We start from the raw sequence: 18,666 nt of genomic DNA on the forward strand, positions 1-18,666 counted from the left end.
ACACTTACTTCACTTATTTCCATTGCCAAAACGTAGGAAAAAATTAAGATATCATAAATGGTATAATAATGAAAGCCAATTTCAAATTATGATATCCACTGTACAAAAATAGTTATTTCTGTCTATAGTACGAGGTGTGTTTTTTAAGTAAGTACCATTTTTAAATTAAAAAAAGACATGCTAAGATATCTCAATAATTGTATTTTTACATGACACCCTGTACCTTAATCTACTTTTCTACATAATTTCTGCCAATATTGAGGCACTTGTCATAGCATTGTACCAATTTCTGAATACCCTCTTCACATAAATCTGCCGCCTGACTTGTTAACCACTGTTTTGACTTTGTCACCCTTTTGAAGATGCTGACCCCCCTGGTGTTTCTTCAAGATGAAACATGGGTGGCCTATGTCACACCAGAATCAAAGCAACAGTCCATGGAATGACGGCATTCAGATTCACCCTGAAAAGAGAAGTTTAAGCAAACAATTTCTGCCCGGAAAATCATGTGCACAGTTCTTTGGGACAGAAAAGGAGTATTTGCTTGTGGGATCTCTGCCTCATAATGAGACAATCAATGCAGCAGCTTACTGTAAGACATTGCACAATCTGCGCCATCACTTCAGAACAAAAGACGTGGCAAGCTGAGCAAGGGCATCGTTTTGCTGCAAGACAATGCCCGTCCACATGTGGCAAATCAGACCAATGATCTCATCACATCTTTTCTATGGGAAACTCTAGATCATCCTCTGTACAGCCCCAATCTTGCACCCAGTGACTACCATCTGTTCCTGCACCTGGGCGGTCAGTGTCTTCATGACGAAGTCAAAACAGTGGTGATGCAGTTGTTAACAAGTCAGGTGACAGACTTCTATGAGGAGGGTATTCAAAAACTGGTACAACATTATGACAAGTGCCTCAATATTGATGGATATTGTGTAGAAAAGTAGATTGAGGTACAGGCTTTCATGTAAAAATAAAATTATTGAGATATCTTAGCACGTCTTTTTTTTAATTTCAAAATGGTACTTACTTAAAAAACACACCTCGTATTTCATCTTTTGTGGACCACAATGCTCCAAATTTTGTTGCAACACAATCCTGTCCAGAAATGAGTGAAGAAGGACGAGTGTCAATATCCTAGAGCTATACATGTGTAGTAACATAAGAATTTTTATACATAATCTGGGAAAAATAGGAGATTTTTATCCAATATGGTCATCATTCGGCTACTATTCAGGCATTAATTTATAGACTGTGCTGTCGTAAAGCAGAAATGCTAACCATCTCTTTCACTATAACATATTTGATACGTCCAAAGTCAGTTACCCACATCTGCCAGTTAGTTCAAATCAGTTATGTGCCCCTCAATACATGACTGACAACATAGGAACTGCAACTTGCCACTATTGTGGACACTCTGAGTGTTAGAAGACACTCAGTAAGTTGTACCTCCTGATTTCCATTATCTCATGCCAAACTATTGAGATCTGCACACCAAGTAACTACTTTTTTTCCACTGTATTCGTAAGAGAACTACACTGTACAATTAGTGAATGAGTTAGCCCTGTCTTAAATAACAATTAGATGTAACTTCTGGCAAAACTGAACACAGATCAATGTAGGTAATTAACCGCTTAAAACAACATATAAAAGAAATGTTGAAAAACTTAAATGGCTGGCACTCAAAGCAGGAGTTATATATCTCAGGAGAAACTGCTTAGAAAGTGTCAAGAACTGTCCAAGAAAGAAACTAAGAAATTTCATTGGCACCTTATGTGTATATTTCATAGAGATTGTGCAGATAAAATTAGGCAGATAACAGCATGTACAAAAGTAAACAAGCAATCAGTCTTTCCACACTCCAGTCATTAATGTAACCAGGCAAACTTAAATACATATGGTACATAAAAAGGAAATCTGCAATGCACTTCACAGTTATGTGCATAGTAAAGATGTACATGGGACTATATAATTTACAGCTACACATGTGAACATTCATTACCTGTGTTAGAAATGATTTAGACAGTGATTCAGAGGAAAGGATCATAGTAGCACATTCACAAGAAATTGTGCATTTAGATGTAAATAACAGAACTTATGTGCATATATCCTGATCAATAGTGAGAGAGACAGCCATGCCACCTGTTGGACAATGAACAAATCGCTCCAATGCATGTAGGAAGGATATCAGTCATTCTGTGCACTTTCATCAGCTGCTCCAGCACCCTCTGTTGGTAACTGCCTGCCAATATATGTGACTGTGATGGCTTGTGCCTGTCCTTGTCACTGTCATTGTCATCCAAATACCTATGTTACCACTGCAGCATCAGCATGACCAACAGTTCCTCTTTGTGGCTGCTATGATTTTAACATGACCACCACTGGATCCCACACTGTCCTAAATTGCTATAATTTGCCCCTGTACAGCAGATTATTCCCGCTGTGAATTTTCAACAGTTCTTTAATAATGCTGTCCCAGTAAAAGACAATTTTGGAGTTTTTGTAGTTCATACTGGGTACTGCACTGACAATGTTTGGCCACTGTCTGCATTTTATTTGGAAATGAATGCTGAATAGCACCTTGATATGCTTCAAGATTATGTTCACAGTGTTGGAACCACCTGGAGCAATTGTAATGACCTAATCTTCATGCAGGATAGGGCACCAGCTCACTTTGCAATGGCTATCCATGCATGGCTCAGTGGCTCAACGCCAATTTTCCAGGATGCTACTGGGGACATAATGCCCCTCTTGAATGTCGAGCAAGAAATCCTGACTTGTTACTTCTTCTTCTGGAGGTAGAAAAAACATGAAGTTTATCAGACAAAACTAAAATCTCTTGATAAGTTGGAAAAGCAAATTTGCCAAGTTCTTGAAAATATACTGCTGGACTATCAGTAGAAGTCTGACCCAAAGATACCCTTCTGTTTATGGAAACAGACTGATAATGATGTTGCATATGTGTAGTTTTAGCAATGAGTAATAATTATACCATTATAATGAACAGATTGTTTTTGTTTCACAAAAATTGGTTAAGTATAAATAAAGTTGTAATAGTTTTTAATAGGAAGTTAATTGTTGCCCACCCTGTATTTTGTTACATAGTATGATGTTTATTTAAGAGAGAGAGAGAGAGAGAGAGAGAGAGAGAGAGAGTGTGTGTGTGTGTGTGTGTGTGTGTGTGTGTGTGTGTGTGTGTGTGTGTGTGTGTGTGCGTGTACTGGCTGGGACAGCCACAGCTGTTCTTCTTGGTGTAGTTCAACACAATAAATAACCAAATGCTGCTTACAATTTTATTTTGTTTGAAGCAAAACTTACCGCCTCATATTTCTATCAAGTACCAACAACTGTTGTTTCTCCTAGTGCTACACAGAATTACTTTATAAAAAAAACTCCACTCTTTCACTATAACATTACTTTCTTCAATACAAAAGCAAAAATAATAAATCATTTACTGTTATGGTAATCAAATAAATTTCAGAAAAAGATCCATATGTGCAACATGGGCAAGTGATGTAATCACTTAAACAAATATTTTTTTCTGCCAAATAATCATTAACATGATTATTAATGAGGAAGAGAGAACTATTTTACAGAAAGGTAGTGCATATTACCTGGTATTTGTAAACTTGTATATTTTTTCTCCCAGGTTTCATTTTATTGTCATTGATATCACCAATAACAATTGTTACAGTAGTTGTTCCTGTCAGTGGTGGGTAACCAGAATCTGTCACTAGTATTGGTATGAAATATTCTTTCTTTTCCTCTCGATCAAATGACCTTAGTGATGTTATTATTGCTGATCCATGGCCGTTTGGGCCCTCTGTAAATGAAAATTACTTGAAGATACAATAATTTCCTCAATACCACATTTTACAGCTACAGTGCACCTTTTCCTTGAATGGGAATTGAAACACATTAAGGTGGTGCTGTCCGTTTGATCAAAAGATCATTAAGCCAACAAAAACATTAATATATTTTGTCTAACAATGGAAAATCTAGATGAAATTTAAGAGTTTGTGACAGTCTTTTGTTGTGCCTATCTGCTACTCAGCATCTCTGCTGTATGGTGAATATATTTTGTCTCTTATTTTTTACAGCTTTACTGTATGGTTAATGATGATGGCGTCCTCTTGGGTAAAATATTCCGGAGGTAAAATAGTCCTCCATTCAGATCTCTGGGTGGGGACTACTCAAGAGGACGTCGTTATCAGGAGAAATAAAACTGGCGTTCTACGGATCGGAGCGTGGAATGTCAGATCCCTTAATCGGGCAGGTAGGTTTAGAAAATTTAAAAAGGGAAATGGATAGGTTAAAGTTAGATATAGTGGGAATTAGTGAAGTTTGGTGGCAGGAGGAACAAGACTATTGGTCGGGCGAATACAGGGTTATAAATACAAAGTCAAATAGGGGTGATGCAGCCTACAGACAGCATAGTGAACACATTATTGTGGCCAAAATAGACATGACGCCCACACCTACTACAGTAGTACAAGTTTACATGCCGACTAGCTCTGCAATTGATGAAGAAATTGAAGAAATGTATGATGAAATAAAAGAAATTATTCAGATAGTGAAGGGAGACGAAAATTTAATAGTCATGGGTGACTGGAATTCGGTAGTAGGGAAAGGGAGAGAAGAGAGAAGGAAACATAGTAGGTGAATATGGATTGGGGGACAGAAATGAAAGAGGAAGCCGCCTGGTAGAATTTTGCACAGAGCACAACTTAATTGTAGCTAACACTTGGTTCAAGAATCATATAATTAGGTTGTATACATGGGAGAAGCCTGGAGATACTGACAGTTTTCAGATAGATTATATAATGGTAAGACAGAGATTTAGGAACCAGGTTTTAAACTGTAAGACATTTCCAGGGGCAGATGGGGACTCTGACCACAATCTATTGGTTATGAACTGTAGATTAAAACTGAAGCAACTGCAAAAAGGTGGGAATTTAAGGAGATGGGACCTGGATAAACTGACAGAACCAGATGTTGTACAGAGTTTCAGGCAGAGCATACGGGAACAACTGACAGGAATGGATGAAAGAAATACAGTAGAAGAAGAATGGGTAGCTTTGAGGGATGAAATAGTGAAGGCAGCAGAGGATCAAATAGGTAAATAGACGAGGGCTAGTAGAAATCCTTGGGTAACAGAAGAAATATTGAAATTAATTGTGCAGTAAATGAAGAAGGCAAAAAGGAATACAAACGTCTCAAAAATGAGATCAACAGGAAGTACAAAATGGCTAAGCAGGCATGGCTAGAGGACAAATGTAAGGATGTAGAGGCCTATCTCACTAGGGGTAAGATAGAAACTGCCGAATATCAAGAGCTCAGATGGAAACCCAGTTCTAAGCAAAGAAGGGAAAGCAGAAAGGTGGAAGGAGTATATAGAGGGTCTATACAAGGGCGCTGTTCCTGAGGACAATATTATGGAAATGGAAGAGGATGTAGATGAAGATGAAATGGGACATACGATATTGCATAAAGAGTTTGACAGAGCACTGAAAGACCTGAGTCAAAACAAGGCCCTGGGAGTAGACAACATTCCATTAGAACTACTGACGGCCTTGGGAGAGTCAGTCCTGACAAAACTCTACCATCTGGTGAGCAAGATGTATGAGACAGGCAAAATACCCTCAGACTTCAAGAAGAATATAATAATTCCAATTCCAAAGAAAGCAGGTGTTGACAGATGTGAAAATTACCGAACTATTAGTTTAATAAGTCACGGACGCAAAATACTAACTCGAATTCTTTACAGATGAATGGAAAAACTAGTAGAAGCCAACCGTGGGGAAGATCAGTTTGGATTCTGTAGAAATATTGGAACACGTGAGGCAATACTGACCCTACAACTTCTCTTAGAAGCTAGATTAAGGAAAGGCAAACCTATGTCTCTAGCATTTGTAGACTTAGAGAAAGCTTTTGACAATGTTGACTGGAATACTCTCTTACAAATTCTGAAGGTGGCAGGGGTAAAATATAGGGAGCGAAAGGCTATTTACAATTTGTATAGAAACCAAATGGCAGTTATAAGAGTTGAGGGGCATGAAAGGGAAGCAGTGGTTGGGAAGGGAGTGAGACAGGGTTGTAGCCTCTCCCCGATGTTATTCAATCTGTATATTGAGCAAGCAGTGAAGGAAACAAAAGAAAAATTCGGAGTAGGTATTAAAATCCATGGAGAAGAAATAAAACCTTTGAGGTTCGCCAATGACATTGTAATTCTGTCAGAGACAGCAAAGGACTTGGAAGAGCAGTTGAACGGAATGGATAGTATCTTGAAAGGAGGATATAAGATGAACATCAACAAAAGCAAAACGAGAATAATGGAATGTAGTCTAATTAGGTCGGGTGCTGCTGAGGGTATTAGATTAGGAAATGAGACACTTAAAGTAGTAAAGGAGTTTTGCTATTTGGGGAGCAAAATAACTGATGATGGTTGAAGTAGAGAGGATATAAAATGTAGACTGGCAATGGGAAGGAAAGTGTTTCTGAAGAAGAGAAATTTGTTAACATCAAGTATAGATTTAAGGGTCAGGATGTCGTTTCTGAAGGTATTTGTATGGAGTGTAGCCATGTATGGAAGTGAAACATGGACGATAAATAGTTTAGACAAGAACAGAATAGAAGCTTTCAGAATGTGGTGCTACAGAAGAATGCTGAAGATTAGATGGGTAGAACACATAACTAATGAGGAGGTGTTAAATAGGATTGGGGAGAAGAGAAGCTTGTGGCACAACTTGACTAGAAGAAGGGATCGGTTGGTAGGACATGCTCTGAGGCATCAAAGGATCACCAATTTAGTATTGGAGGGCAGCGTGGAGGGTAAAAATCGTAGAGGGAGACCAAGAGATGAATACACCAAGCAGATTCAGAAGGATGTAGGTTGCAGTAGGTACTGGGAGATGAAGAAGCTTACACAGGATAGAAAAGCATGGAGAGCTGCATCAAACCAGTCTCAGGATTGAAGACCACAACAACAACAACCTTTTTATAAAATAGTAGATCATAAATTTTTAATACTTGTAAAGCTTTTATTTATAACTTAAAACCCAATAATTTTGATCATTGGTTTTTAATAGAAAAGAACTTTATTTCTCTGAACCTATTTGATGAGGCTTTCCACCATCTGTTTTTTAATGTAACTGAAACAATATTTAAAGACAGATAATTTAACATAATCCCCAATAATAATAATAACAATAAATGTATCTGCACTAAATGTCGTTTATTACTATGTAAAAGTTTTAATGATAAAAAAAATACATTAGCACACAAACAACATCTATTACATCAGAGTTGCTTCATTAATATGTACATTCCATAAATAATTTAAAATATATGGAAATATTACAATTTGTGATACAATCTTCTTGGGTGATCAGCTGAATGGTGGCATCATCATTTTGTCTGAAATGTTTCAATGAGTTTGTTACCCATTATCTTCAGGCAAAATGCACATTAAAGAGATTGGTCATGTCTGAATAGGAAGAAGGCCTAGTTGAACTTAAGCACATTATACAGTAATGCAATTTTAATTGAGTAAGAGATGTTGCTGGGTGGATATACTGACATGCTTCTAGCACTCCTGATGTAAATTGTATAGATATGTTTAAATATATTTTCTTATTTTATCTAAGAATTATATATTTTGGATGTTCTAAAACTCAGTAATGTCTAAATAAAACCCGTATGTGTTTCATTTTACTCAAAATTTTGATATAGAAAAAATTCTGATGCACTAAATTTTATTATATTTTAGAGCATAAAAGTTAAAATGGTAGCCTTTATGGTAACTTCCCATAAAGAAATAGTTTACCTGAAAGTCTACCCTAAGAAATAGGCCTCATTTTTTATGTTTAAGGGAACATCAAAAAATAAGTTGCACATTATTACTGCAAGCCAAGTACCTTTTATTGAATGCTGCACTACAATTCACAATGACGCAGATACATAACACTATTTTGCAATGTAGTCACCAAGTTTCTGTAAACAATGGTTAGAACATTCTACCAACTGCTCAGTTCCTCAACAATATAAATATGTTGTTTGTTCACGTATGCATTTGAGAACCACTGTGCGCACATCCTAATCACAGGAAAATCTGCAATTGCTGTGAATCAGTAATCAACTGTCTGGACACTGTCATGTGTGGTCGATGTGAATGGCATGTCTTATTGATCAGCAGCCCTTATCAAATTGCTGGCACCATTTCACTGTTGCAGGATGCGGCATTGCATGTGTCCTATACACTGCCAAAATTTTATGGTGAATCTATGTGCTTGTTAGTCATTTTGCACACAAGAATCATAGTTCCCCATGTCATCGATGGCTGCAACTTGATTCCAAATACATATAGCTTCTTTCTACATAGAATGAGTATTTCTGTTCTTATGGATATGTTTCTGGTGGCTGAACAGACCAATCCTGGCATAAAACATGTATCCACACAAATTGTATTGAATGGTCGGAGGAGGGCAGGGTTGTAACTGACAGAGCTTTCTTGCTTGTTGACTGGTCTCTTCATGTCTGCAGCATTCTCCTTCAAACAGGCTGACAGTGGTGGGTCTAGTGTTCCTCCTCAGTAAGCAGTCCACAGCACAATCTTCCCATGCTTTTATCTATATTCTAGTCATCTTCATGATGTGTTGTAGCTGGTCCTTAAAGCACTTGAGAGGGGCTTCTTGAGATCTGTTGCCAGAACAGAATTCATCATAAAGGATTTGGTGCGGAAGTCTTGTATCATTCAGGTGATAAAAATTTCCTAACCATTTCAGATGATGAGCAATGGTGGTTGCCTCACTGCTATTTAAATGAGCTTTCTCAACAACCACAATGTGGGTTGCATGGTCCTCCCACTTAATGTTCAAGATGTATCTCATTTTTTGTTGGTGGAATTGCTTGAGTTCCTTGATATCTTGGTAATGGAGTGTCCAAGTTTCTCAGCCATACAGAAGCACAAAAGTAACAACAGCTCTCTGTACATCATGAGTCTATTAGGCAGCTTTAGGTATTTATTCATGAAGACTCTGTGTATTAATCATCCAAATGCTGCATGGGCATCCTGAATCCTTTTATCAACATCTTTTTCACAGGTACACCATTTAGACAAGATGCTTCGAAGACATGAAAGTGTTCAGTCTGCTCCAGTACTGTGTCTAGGACAGAGATATTGAAACAAGGGAAACTTAATCCTCAGGTAGGTTGTGCAAGTACCTTCATTTCTCCTGCACTGTTGGTGAGACCAGAGCAATAACATGTAATTTCAAAACAGTTGACTGACTGTTGTAGCTCTGTCAGCATTAAATGCAGTGTCATCGAGATACTGTAGGTCTGTCAGCCAGGTAACTTGGGAACATACGTCTTTGCGAACAGACTCTTGCCAGATTTAAGAGACTTCCATTGAAACAAAATTTAATCTCCATGCCTGATTATTTGCAGAAGGTTCACACAGCATGGCAGCCACAGTGCAAAGAGTGTTGGAGGAATCACACAACCTTGTTTCAAACCTAGAGTGTCTGGAAATAATCTGATGCAGAATTACTGTGAAGAACCTGTCCAGAACTGCCATCGTGTAGAACTTAAATCAGTTCCACACAGTGTTTAGGACATCAAAATTGTTTTACTATCTTTCACATGGCAGATCCAGTACTGAATAAAATGCTTTTTGCAGGTCATAGTAACTAAATATAGAAGCTTCTGTTGCTTCCTGCATTTTTGCAGGAGTTGTCTAGCACAAAACATCATATCTGTTGAGCCTCTGGAGGTTTGAAAACCACATTGGGAGTCATGCAAAATCCTCTGTGAAATAACATGAAGCTGATTGAATATAATTCTTATGAGAATTTTACCTGAAGCTGACATTAGCGAAATATCATAATAGTCACCACAAACACTACAGTCACCTTTCTTGAGGAGAATGATGAGAGTATTACTCTTGAAGTCATCAGGTATTTCTAAAGTTTCCCAAATTAAGAGGACAAGTGTAAAAAGTGTAGTCTTTAAGGGTATATCTCAATTTTGTATCAGTTCAAGAGGTATGTTATCAGGATCCCTTTCTTGGTCTTTGTTGACTGATGCTGTGGTAAAGTCTGTGTATGTGGGTGGAAGTGCCATCTTGACTGTTGGGTTGCTGAGGGACATTACAACGAAAGTCCTCAGCAACACTGGTGACATGATTTAGAAGCACAGAGATATGTTCCTTCCAATGCTCTAAGATTTTTCCATTCTTAGTTAAATTGATGGAACTGTCAGCAGTGTCCAGTGTTCCTGATGAGGATCAAATTGTGCCCTATATCTCCTTTATACTCATGTAGATGTTTTGCTTGTCAAGAGCATCAGATAATCTTCACAGTTCTTCAGTTTTTTGTTGTCATCATTTGTTCTTGATTTCCCAAATTTGTGCCTGACAAGTTCCTTGAAATGTGATTTCTTCACACTGGAAGACAGATCTTTAAGAAAGGATAGATGGCTTCCTGTTTGGCATTGATCAGATGCATAATTTCTTCATTATTTTCATCAAACCAGTCTTGTCTTTTTTTCTTCATGTAATCACTTGTTTCTTTAGCTGACTCACTAATAACCTTCTGAAGTGTGCCCCACTCCCAATTTGTGTTATTAGTGCTGACCATGTACTTCAGCTTGTAACACGTATATCGATTAGAAGTAAGTTCATATTATGTAATTGTGTATCTGAAATTATGAAGAGTGTATTCTGTGTTATTTAAACTCCTTGATCTGTGGCAAGAAAATTAGAGTTTTGTAATGTATGTATAAAAAAGCAAAAGGATATGTTAAAATGATAAATTATTATAATATATGGTAATATGTGTGTGTTCAAAAAAAGAAAATGTTTATTGAAAGCTGGTTCATGCTTAGGGCACTTGTATTTCTAACATGTAAATGCTGTAGGTAAGTCCCCCGGCAACGGAAGTCAAATGGTGCGATGTAAAACGTGGTTTTGGTGGTCAAACTGAGTGGCCTCTATGTGTGAATGGCACGCAGTATGTGGCTAGCTGTAGCATGGTACACTTTGATGGTGCTAAGAGAGGCAATTGGAAGCTGCTTTATGAAGGATTTGCCTCGGATGTGGATCTGGCTATTATTTGGTATTCTCGACATAAAGGAATGGCTCTAATATGTTGAGAGTCTGATGCCAAAACGAGATTTTATATAGCATTCTAACATCAAGAGCCATGAGTACAGCTAGCCACCATATTGCTTGCCATCAATCTCTGCCATGCTTCACTAACTTCATACATTCAGTAATGTATATGGGCATGGACCAGTTAATTTGTGTGTTGTTTTAATAATAATCACAAAAACATAAATTTGTGTCCAGAACCATATTTTCTATCTTGACCACGAACCTATGCAGGGCCCTCACCTAAGTGCTACTAAAACCGAGTATCCTGATTTAAATGAACAGTTCTTGCATTCAAGTGTTTAAAAGTAATTTTTTGTCTAGTATAAAAGGAGTAGTAAAAGTTAAAGCTAAAACCACAAAAGTGAAGTTTGATAGGTTTTAGCTAAAGTATCCTCCGATTACTACAAAAAATAGTTTTGTAGGAATACAGTGCAAGATTGTGTAAATATTATTGTCTAGAACACCTGCTTCACAGGTGATAAAAAGGCAAATAAGTTATGCTCATTTTCAAAAATAGTGTGGTTTTGATTTGTATCATGAATGGTTCCTTGTTTGAAGTTAATTAAGCCCAGTGTTGTATTTTATTGTCTTGCAAAGTTAATTATGAACTACTCCAAGTGAAATGAATGATTAACTTTTTTGAATTAGTCTTTTCTACTGTAATAATCGGAGCGCATTGACTAGTGAAACTATACTAGTCTTTGGGTCCCCATCATATTCTCCACACATTAGGAAAAAAATTGAACTACAACCATTTGCTATGGAAAACTGATGTATTTAGAGGAGTTTAAACAGTGTATTTATGATATTATTCATCTTTATTTGTGGTTTTTTTCATGTCAGTCAAGATAAAAGCCCCTCATGTTGAAATTTAGTTCTGCACTGCATGCAGTAACATTTCAGTATTTTATTAAGTAATGCTCTTGAGTGTAGGTGTCATTAGTATGAGCTTGGTGCAAAATTACTTCATATAATTTACTGGTGTGTGCATTATTGGTAACTGCTGCTACACACATTTTAGAGTGCACTGTGTCAGTTTGTATTCTGTTTGCTATTCAAAGGGAAATCTCAATGAAAGTAACTTCAATAACCAATATTCAGTTTTCTTAAACATATATTTCCAAATTAATGTGCCTAATTTGGCTGGCAACAGTTCATTTTTTTTCATTCATTTATGATTTTACCACTTTCATTAATTCCCTAGGATAAAGTCCATTTGGTTTTTTCTGTTAATTTCACAAAATTCAAAATTATAGTTTGATACTTTTGTCCATTAGACACACATGTGGTCAATCTTCGAAATCCCCTCACCCCTATGGTCAAATTATGCTATCCAAAACCAGTGCAAAGGCAATTGTGGTACACCATGGGCAATAGATGACAGAGGTGAATGATGGCTAAGGTGATGTGCATGGGCAAACAGATGTTCAGTTCTTGGTCAACTGACTGCCCAGATGAACCAAGGGTCTACTAATGATGTCTCCACAATGACTGTTCAGTGAACTTTGCTGCATATGAGCCTCTGCAGCAGACACCTTGTTCGTGCACCCATGCTGACTCTTGTTCATTGCCGACAGAGGATGGAATTTGCATGGGAATACTGCAACTGGATGTCCACTGAATAGTGACAGATGGCCTTTTCAGATGAATCACATTTTCTGCTCCATCAGACAGATGGCCTTTGGAGTGTACAGTGTGACATGTTAAAGCACACACCCTGCATGTTTTGTGACCTGGGAAATGTTTTTGTGTCATTCCATTTGTGGTCTCATCATTCTGCATGGTACAGTTGATCAAGACAAGTGTGTATCCATCCTTGGGGATCACATTCACCTTTACATGCAGCGAGATGGTGTCTACCAACAGGACAATGCAAGATGTCACACAGCTCGCTGTGTACACGTTTGGTTCAAAGAGAACCAGGATGATTTTACTGTACTCTCCATAATCCCTGGAGTTAAACCCAACTGAGAATCTTTGGAACCACCTCTATTAGGCAGTTCATGCCATAGATCCTTAACCAAGAAACCTAGTGCAGTTGGCCATGGCATGGCTCCACATCCTTGTTGGTGCTTTCCAGAAAGCGACTCTCTTCCTGCATGTCTCACAGTGGTCCACAGTGCAAAAAATGGTTATTTAAGCTTTTGATGGGTGGTCACACTAATGTGACTGGGTAGTGTATATCCAGTGAAAATTGTTACTATTTAAGTAGTGATTAACTTGGTAGGAGAAGAGTCATTGAGCAGAGAAAGCTGTGTTATCACTTATAATGTAAGTGTTCATGAACTGTGAGCTTCTTGTATCAGAAATGTTGCTGGGAAGTTGTTAGTTATAGTTTGGAGAAATGCAAATTTTAATGAGAGAATAATAATTATGAAGGCTGTATTTTGAAGTATCTAACGGAAATTTATGCATTTGTATATGAATCCTTACATTATATTGGTCACTAACAACAATCACATATGTTTTAATGTTATTTATTATAGTTATAAATCGGGCAAAATTATGGTGTTTATTCTGAATTGTGGTTAAGTAAACCAAAAATGCTACACTGTTCTTCTTAACTAATTGAATTCTGAACAAGCTACCACAGAACTAAATGAAATATTATTTATTTAAAAAATAGCTGAAATGATCATGGACATAATTGTTTGCTTGCAGTTAAAAGAAAGGGACAAGGAAATGAGAAATTGAGAAATTTTATTCATTTTTAACCTGGGGTTGATTGACATAAATGGGGAAAATCAGCTGTTTCCATTGTAATTAACAAATCGCTCAGCACTCACATCAATGACTAGGCATTTGCATATGAAAGAGCTGTCACTCATCATCATGTTTTATGGAACTGAAATACACTCCTGGAAATTGAAATAAGAACACCGTGAATTCATTGTCCCAGGAAGGGGAAACTTTATTGACACATTCCTGGGGTCAGATACATCACATGATCACACTGACAGAACCACAGGCACATAGACACAGGCAACAGAGCATGCACAATGTCGGCACTAGTACAGTGTATATCCACCTTTTGCAGCAATGCAGGCTGCTATTCTCCCATGGAGACGATCGTAGAGATGCTGGATGTAGTCCTGTGGAATGGCTTGCCATGCCATTTCCACCTGGCGCCTCAGTTGGACCAGCGTTCGTGCTGGACGTGCAGACCGTGTGAGACGACGCTTCATCCAGTCCCAAACATGCTCAATGGGGGACAGATCCGGAGATCTTGCTGGCCAGGGTAGTTGACTTACACCTTCTAGAGCACGTTGGGTGGCACGGGATACATGCGGACGTGCATTGTCCTGTTGGAACAGCAAGTTCCCTTGCCGGTCTAGGAATGGTAGAACGATGGGTTCGATGACGGTTTGGATGTACCGTGCACTATTCAGTGTCCCCTCGACGATCACCAGTGGTGTACGGCCAGTGTAGGAGATCGCTCCCCACACCATGATGCCGGGTGTTGGCCCTGTGTGCCTCGGTCGTATGCAGTCCTGATTGTGGCGCTCACCTGCACGGCGCCAAACACGCATACGACCATCATTGGCACCAAGGCAGAAGCGACTCTCATCGCTGAAGACGACACGTCTCCATTCATCCCTCCATTCACGCCTGTCGCGACACCACTGGAGGCGGGCTGCACGATGTTGGGGCGTGAGCGGAAGACGGCCTAACGGTGTGCGGGACCGTAGCCCAGCTTCATGGAGACGGTTGCGAATGGTCCTCGCCGATACCCCAGGAGCAACAGTGTCCCTAATTTGCTGGGAAGTGGCGGTGCGGTCCCCTACGGCACTGCGTAGGATCCTACGGTCTTGGCGTGCATCCGTGCGTCGCTGCGGTCCAGTCCCAGGTCGACGGGCACGTGCACCTTCCGCCGACCACTGGCGACAACATCGATGTACTGTGGAGACCTCACGCCCCACGTGTTGAGCAATTCGGCGGTACGTCCACCCGGCTTCCCGCATGCCCACTATACGCCCTCGTTCAAAGTCCGTCAACTGCACATACGGTTCATGTCCACGCTGTCGTGGCATGCTACCAGTGTTAAAGACTGCGATGGAGCTCCGTATGCCACGGCAAACTGGCTGACACTGACGGCGGTGGTGCACAAATGCTGCGCAGCTAGCGCCATTCGACGGCCAACACCGCGGTTCCTGGTGTGTCCGCTGTGCCGTGTGTGTGATCATTGCTTGTACAGCCCTCTCGCAGTGTCCGGAGCAAGTATGGTGGGTCTGACACATCGGTGTCAATGTGTTCTTTTTTCCATTTCCAGGAGTGTAGTTATAATTGGAGCATATGCACCAAATGAAGATATGCCACAGAAAATAAAGTTATCTTCTGCCAGAAATTAGACCTCCTACTAAAACAAGTTAAAAAAGAACAAGAAGCAGTAATAGAAGGAGATTGCAAGATAAGAGTGGGTTCAAAAGCAAATGATACAGTAACAGGAAAAGATGGAGAAAATGTTATTAATGGCTCTGGAGAAAATCCCATAGAATTCTGTAGTCAGTATAAGTTGAGAATTCTGAACGCACTATTCACATAAATATATTCACAGGTACGCATGGGGAAGACCTTCTGTACAGCAAAAATAAAAATCATTAATTAATTACATCATAACTAGGCAAAGATAAAAAATAGTAGTTTGAGACTAGAGTCATGTGTGGAGCCAACTATGGATTTGATCATTGCTTAGTTGTAATGAAGATGATAATTCTGTTTAGGAGAAAACCATCAACAAATGGACATCTGGCTAACCAGAAGAATGATGAGAAAGTAGAGCTCTTCAAGCAATTCTGAATAAAGTATTTCTTTAAATGCAGATTATTGTGCAAGCTAAAAATGATACCAGAATATAATTATGTTGAAAGAGAATATGATGATATTATACTAATTGGAAGGGAAAACTGCTATGGAGACATTGGGAACTGAAAATAACAATATAGAAAAACAGAAGTCTCTATGGATGTCAGATGGACTTAAGAAGGTGATTTGGCAAAGGAGAATGCATATAAAAAATGGGTGTCAATTAAATCACCTCATGGTAAACAAAATTACCAGACAATAAATCAGGAGTTAAAAGAACAAGATGCAGGAACAGAAATGCATGAAAATTGAGAATCCACTAAGTATATCACAAACTACCTAAATGTAGGGGACAAATACAGCTATGAAAGAAACCACTAGTAAACAAAGCAGTAGACAGTTTAATTCTATTAGCATAATGGGAAAAAGCATCATATAGATCATATAATTGAAAACAGGCACACAAGAATGAAAAACTAATAGTTAAATATAAATATTCAGAAACTGCCAATCAAGTAGGAACTTCCGAAGTGGATGCTGATTTACAAATATAAGACTAAGATGAAGAAGCTGCAGACATGAAGGTGGAAACCTGAGTAAATAAGGATCAGTATCAAGAAGATTGTTCAAAAGAAAAGACTAATCTACAAGTAATGGATAGCAGTGTAACTGAAATGGATGGAGAAATGTATACAATCAAGACTTCAGTAGTTCCAAATTTATGCACAGATAGCACATTAAAAGCAGGGCGGATGATAGAAAATAAAGTAGAGTTCAATTTTAGGAAAAACATTGTGAATATTTGGAAAGGTGGACACAACAAATAGTTATGCCTAAAGAGAAGGAACTGTTGAGAACACAAAAGCATCTTTGAGAGTATATTGGACTTTGGAGAAGACAATGATGAGAAGCAAGCAAAAATGGATTATGTAAAAAACAGCAGTGTGAACAGCAGCTAGAAGAGGAAGAAACAGCATTAAAGAAAAAGAAATTACCCAGAAAATTGAAGACAATGGGCCACAACAAGAAAGTGAACAGAGAAAGGGCATGTTGAAGAAAGAAGAAGTAAGAGCCAATGTGACGGGAAAGCTGATGAGGCACAGGACTTGAATCAATTTGAAATATGTGACATATATGTCATGAAGAAATGGAACTTATTGTACAGTGTGACAATGAATGGTAAAAAGATGAAGAAAGACAGACTGCAAGCCATTGTACACTGAAGTGCGAGCCAGGAGACAGTGGTGTTTTTATTAAACTATATGAATGTGAATGACTGTGTTAATATTAAAATGTTATTTACAAATGGATGCTTAGGCACAATTAGTTTTACTTCAAGTTTATAACACATCAAAAGAGCAGCAGCAGATCCAGATATCCACACTGCACAGGTGTGGAGCAGGTTGCTATGCCAAGTCCAAATCTCAACATGGCGCAGGTGTGAAACACGTCTCCACACTGAACATAACAACCATGCGTTGGGATTGCCAGGAAGACTAACTTGGCAACCAGCAGCAGAGCAGAAACATGACCTGCCAACAGCTGATTGCTAACGAGGCCATAGACACTGATGCACAGACCATGGTGTACACCTGCCACATCATGATGAACTACAAGTGGTATGGCAGCTATGGGTCTGTGTGAGTGCATGTGTGGAAAAGGGTGTACTCCATGCATTGTGCTTTTGTTTTCTTGTTTTGTTTCAGTGAATGAATTCAAACTAAAAGACACAAGGTGATCGATAATATGGATGGTGTTTAAGATGGATCAATAAATGATGGATGAGTAATATTTCATTTTCTGGTTTAAGGTTTGACCTATTGTTTTCTTCTTTCTACATTGCAATTTTAAAAGAAAAAGAAAAAAAATCAGAGGACAAAGAATCACATGATTAGCACAAGTTTGTTTAGTGTATACACTGATGAGCCAAAACACTATGAACGCTTGTTTCATAGTGTGTTGATCCAACTTTGGAATGCAGTACAGCAGTGATTCTGCATAACGTGGATTCGACAAGCTCTTAGTAGGCTTCTGGATGTATCTCGTAGTGTGTGTCAATACACTTTCTGAAAATTATGGGCTGATGGTTTCTCAGTGCAGGGTTGACACCTGATAACACCCACAATTTCTTCTTTTGGGTTTATATCAGGCGAATTTGATGGCCAAGATATCAGTGTGAATTCACTGTCAAGCTTCCCAAATCACTGTAGCACAATTATGGCTTTGTGACATGTACCATTACCATTTGAGAAGATGCCATTGCCATCATGGAAGACATTACCCTCTAAAGAAGAAAGTAGCTGCAATAATGTCCATGTGGGTCACAGCTATAATGACACCTTCAATTACTAACACAGGCCTCATGGAAGCCCATGTAAGTGTCCTTTCTAACATTACTCTGCTCCCAACAGCCTCCACTTGCTGGTGTGGCACATGTATTGAACATGACGACATATCTAGACATGATCATCAATCTGGTGTTAAGAAGAAATGTGATTTTTCTAACCAAGTGATGTTTTTCAATGCTTTATGGTCAAGCCTTGATGATCCCAGGTGTACTGAAATCGTAACTGACTTTATAGCTGGGTCAACATGACAAAACTAGAGGTCGTCTTCTGCAGAGCACCCTGTTCAACAAAGTATCCTGAATGTTGTGCTCCAAAACATTTATGCCTGCACCAGAATTGTAAGACATTGTCAAAATGCCT

General features: G+C 38.6%; 1 pseudogene; it reads right to left on the reverse strand.

Annotated features, from left to right (window-relative positions):
* The window catches only part of LOC126416929 (neural-cadherin-like), a 183,179-nt pseudogene that overhangs the window by 63,263 nt on the left and 101,250 nt on the right, over positions 1–18,666 (reverse strand).

Source organism: Schistocerca serialis, chromosome 8 (assembly GCF_023864345.2).
Source record: "Schistocerca serialis cubense isolate TAMUIC-IGC-003099 chromosome 8, iqSchSeri2.2, whole genome shotgun sequence".
NCBI lineage: Eukaryota > Metazoa > Arthropoda > Insecta > Orthoptera > Acrididae > Schistocerca > Schistocerca serialis.